Below are 5,024 nucleotides of genomic sequence, written 5' to 3'. Positions count from 1 at the left end.
TGGCTGCCTCCCAAGCCTGCTTTGTCCTCGCCACATAGTCGTCAGCCTAGGCACCTGGGAGCTGCTGATATGCAAGGGGAGTTGAAGGGGTGGGTACCTGAAGAAGCTGTGCCCTGAGTCGTTGACTCAAAAGAAAAGATGATCCTTTGATTTTGGCCCTCTGATGTATTATGCCCAAGCCAGGAGCCGCTTGGGCAGTCCCAGCTCCACACTGGCCCTGAGCCCCTTCACTTACCTGTCTCTCCACAAGTAGAGCCAAAGGCAATGGGAAGCTCAATGTTGCTCGGTGGGTGAGATCCAGACCCACTGGTGCAATGTCTTAAATACACGATTGTTTTTCTGCTCTCGTGGCCTCACTGTGCCCCAAAACCTCAGGAGAGGGAGGGGCTGAGCTTCTGGCTCCACTAATGCCCCCTTCGTTCCTGCTAACCAGCTTTGGGGACAGGGAGGCAGACTACTTGTGGGGGCAGGTCAGAGAAAATCAGGGATTCTGCCAGTCCCAGACTGAAAGTCAGTAGGTGAGTGTACCCATTTCTCCCATCCCCAACTGGCAGGATGTGGACTTCTGACAGTTACTGCAACCACCTGTGTCCTGCCTCACACAGTACCCTCAAACTATTTCCCCTCCTTCCTGGTTCTTTTTCTTTTTTTTTTTTTGAGATGGAGTTTCACTCTTGTCGCCCAGGCTGGAGTGCAGTGGCGCAATCTCGGTTCACTGCAACCTCCGCCTCCCAGGTTCAAGCGATTCTCCTGCCTCAGCCTCCCGAGTAGCTGGGACTACAGGCACCTGCCACCACGCCTGGCTAATTTTTGTATTTTTAGTTGAGACAGGGTTTCACCATGTTGGCCAGGTTCCTGACCTCAGGTGACCCACCTGCCTTGGCCTCCCAAAGTGCTGGGATTACAGGCATGAGCCACTGTGCCCACCCCGGTTCTTGTTTTTTGTGCTGGTGGCTGTGGAGGACTAAAATTCCTGAGTCCACTACCTGAGTGCTGAGGCCCAACATGAGTGAGAGTGTGTGTGTGGGTGGGTGTGTGTGTGTGTGTAGGGCAAAAGATATCCCCCAAGACCCTACAGATGAGGAGTTAGTGGATCAAAGGAAAGGGGAACTGGGCAGGCCCAGAGGTCAAGTGGCTGACCCCAGTTCCCTGGGGAGCCAATGGCAAAGTTGATGAGAGCCTAAGTCTCTGCCTCCCAGCATAGTGCATTTCCCGCTGCCTTCCTACAGAATCATTCATTCCTGTGTTTCTTCCTTGAACAAACATTTATTGAGCACCTCCTATGTACCAGGCACAAGTCTACGTAGGGGCCATAGATTATTTCAGCACAGCATAATGTGCTCTCTGCTGTGGGAGCACTGGGTACTGTGGGAGCATTGGGTACTGTGGGAACCTGAAAGAGGGGTTAGTCCCGTAACCTGGGGACGTCAGCTGAGGCTTCCTGGAGGAGGTGAGGCTTGAGTAGAATCTAGAAGCATGGTTAGCAGACAAATGGGGGAAGTGGTCAAGGCAGAGAAAGCAGGGGACATGCATGACATATTCTTGGCACCTCACCACCAAAGTGTGCTCTCAAGGTGGTGGCCAGAGAGGAATTGGCAGGAGCAGGTCACAGTGGGCCTTGAGTCATGTTAAGGAGTTTGGGCTTTGTCCTGAAGCTCGTGTGCAGAAATGGAAGGATTGTAAGCAATTAGCAAGATTGCTTTGTTTGCAGTTTGGCGCATAGATTGGAAGGCCTAGCTTGGAAACAGCTGTGATAATCCAGGTGAGAAAGGAGAGTTTGCCTTATGCCACAGCAGTGGGACTGGAAGGGAGGCAAAGAGGCCAGAGACATCTACCAGTTAGATGGCCGGGCTTGGTGGCTCGTGCCTGTAATCCCAGCACTTTGGGAGGCTGAGGTGGCAGGAATGCTTGAGCCCAGGAGTTTGAGACTAGTTTATGCAACATAGTGAGACCCACCTTTTCACAAAAAATTTTAAAAATTAGCTGGGTGTGTAGTCCCAGCTACTCGGGAGGCTGTGATAGGGAGGCTGAGGTGGGGAGGATCTCTTGAGCCCAGGAAGTCAAGGCTGCAGTGAGCTATGATCAAACCACTGCACTCCAACCTGGATGACAGAGCCAGACTGTCTCAATAAATAAATTAAATTAATAAATAAATGTTAGCATCTTGGGCTCTTGGAGAGCAAGTGGAGGCGGCTGATAAGAGAAAGGGAGGTGAGGCCGGGCGCGGTGGCTCACGCCTGTAATCCCAGCACTTTGGGAGGCTGAGGTGGGTGGATCACGAGGTCAGGAGTTCGAGACCAGCCTGGCCAACATGGTGAAACCCCGTCTCTACTAAAAATACAAAAATTAGCCAGGCGTGGTGGCGGTGCCTATAATTCCAGCTACTCAGGAGGTGAGGCAGGAGAATTGCTTGAACCTGGGAGGCAGAGGTTGTGGTGAGCTGAGGTCATACCACTTCACTCCAGCCTGGGTAACAGAGGGAGACTCCATCTAAAAAAAAAGAAAAAAAAAAAAAAAAGAGAGAGAGAGAAAGAGAGGTGGCCAGGTGCCGTGGCTCATGTCTGTAATCCCAGGACTTTGGGAGGCCGAGGCGGGCGGATCACCTGAGGTCAGGAGTTCAAGACCAGTCTGGCCAACATGGCAAAACCCTGCCTCTACTAAAAATACAAAAATTAGCCGGGTGCAGTGGCACACGCCTCCAGCTATTCTGGAGGCCAAGCAGGAGAATCGCTTGAACCCAGGAGGCAGAGGCTGTGGTGAGCTGAGATCACACCACTGCATTCCAGCCTGGGTAACAGAGCAAGACTCTGTCTCAAAAAAAAAGAGAGAAAGGGAGTGACTGCTGATGGTGGTCTTCTCAGCAAAAGCAGGTAAAAAACCCCAAAGAAGTTAGGAGCAGAAGTGATCAGTCCATCTTTGGTCAAAGTGGGTTTGAGGTGCCTGTGGGACATTCAAGAAGAGAAGCAGAGGCTGGGCGCGCTGGCTCATGCCTGTAATCCCAGCACTTTGGGAGGACCAGGTGGGCAGATCAATTGAGGTCAGGAATTCGAGACCAGACTGGGCAACATGGTGAAACCTCATTTCTACTGAAACTACAAAAATTACCTGCATGTGGTGGTGGGCGCCTGTAATCCCAGCTACTCAAAAGGCTGAGGCAGGAGAATTGCTTGAACTCGGGAGGCGGAAGTTGCAGTGAACTGAGAACGTGCCACTGCACTCCAACCTGGGTGACAGAGTGAGACTCTATCTCAAAAAAAAAAAAAAAAGAGAGAGAAGAGGAAAGGACAGCTGGGTACATGGTCTGGAGCTCCACAGAGAGGTCTGGAGTGGAGTCTGATGTTTTGAATCAAGGTTAGGTATTATTAACTCCAGTTTTCAAAGTTCAGAGAGGTTAAACTATTTGACCACAGTTATACAGCCATGGGGCAAGGATTTGAACTCAGATATATAGATGTCAAGTTCTGTGGTGCCTTTGACCCCCAAGTTCAGTGCTAATTCCCTTGCCCCAGGATGCATCAGCTTCTGCAAGGGTGGGGGCTGGGGGTTTGAGAAGGAGGAAGCAGGTGTCTGAGTGTGTTTGTGCCCCATGTGCCTTCTGCCTGAAATTGCATTTGCAGGCTGGATGCGGTGGCTCATACCTGTAATCCCAGCACTTTGGGAGGTCAAGGTGTGTGGATCACTTGAGGTCAGGAGTTCACGACCAGCCTGGCCAACATGGTGAAACCCCATCTCTACTAAAAATACAAAAATTAGCTGGGTGTGGTGGTGGGCGCCTGTAATACCAGCTACTTGGCAGGCTGAGGCAGGAGAATCGCTTGAACCCAGGAGGGGGAGGTTGCAGTGAGCTGAGATGGAGGCACTACACTACAGCCTGGGTGATGGAGGGAGACTCTGTCTAAAAAAAAAAAAAAATTGCATTTGCCTGGAACTTGCAGGAAAGGCATTTCTAGCTGGCTTGAAGATAATGAGAGATGGGGGCAGATTCTTGTTTCTTGGTAATCAGAAGGTCTCAATTAACTCTGGCTACACCATCAACAAGTTAGTGGTTGTCCGTGTGTGAGGATTTCGACAACCATGAAGTCAGCTGAGACCCGGCAGGAACCAAGGGACTGGGGGATCCTACTACCTGGGACCCTTTGTTTTCTTCCCTGACTAGCTGCTCCTGTTTTTGCAGTGGATTCTGTCCCAGAATGAGCTGATGTGGGAGAGGCCCAGGTCCTACGTGTGGCTTAAGATTTCCACTGTTCTACACTAAAAAGAACTAGGCTGAGGCCACCATGGTCCAGGGACAAGGGGCTGTCCCAGTTCAGTATCTTAGAGAAAAATTTTGTCTTAGCTCCAATAATCTTTTTGTGCCCGGAGTTGGTTCCTGCTGGTGGGGTTAGTGGTCTCGCTGACTTCAAGAATGGAGCCGCGGACCTTCACGGTGAGTGTTACAGCTCTTAAAGATGGCACGGTCCCAAAGATTGAGCAGCAGCAATATTTATTGTAAAGAGCAAAAGAATGCAATAGAACTAAAGCTTCCACAGCGTGAAACGGGACCGGAGCACATTGCCGCTGCTGGCTGGGAGGTGGCCAGCTTTTATTCCCTTATTGGCCCCGCCCATGTTCCGGTTCTGTCCTATCAGAGTGTGCTTTTTTCTTTTTCTTTTTTTTTTTTTCTTTTCTTTCTTTTCTTTTCTTTTCTTTTTTTTTTTTTTTTTGAGATGGAGTCCCACTCTGTTGCCCAGGCTGGAGTGCAATGGCGCGATCTCAGCTCACTGCAACCTCCGCCTCCCGGGTTCAAGCAATTCTCCTGCCTCAGCCTCCTGAGTAGCTGGGATTACAGGTGGGCACTACCATGCCCGGTTAATTTTTGCATTTTTAGTAGAGATGGGGTTTCACCATGTTGGTCAGGCTGGTCTCGAACTCCTGACCTCGTGATCTGCCCATCTTGGCCTCCCAAAGTGCTGGGATTACAGGCCTGAGCCACCGCACCCTGCCAGAGTGCGCTTTTTTTCAATCCTCCCTGTGATTGGCTACTT

This window comes from Pongo abelii, chromosome 19 (genome assembly GCF_028885655.2).
Source record: "Pongo abelii isolate AG06213 chromosome 19, NHGRI_mPonAbe1-v2.0_pri, whole genome shotgun sequence".
NCBI lineage: Eukaryota > Metazoa > Chordata > Mammalia > Primates > Hominidae > Pongo > Pongo abelii.
Note: the sequence above shows the minus strand (reverse complement) of the source record.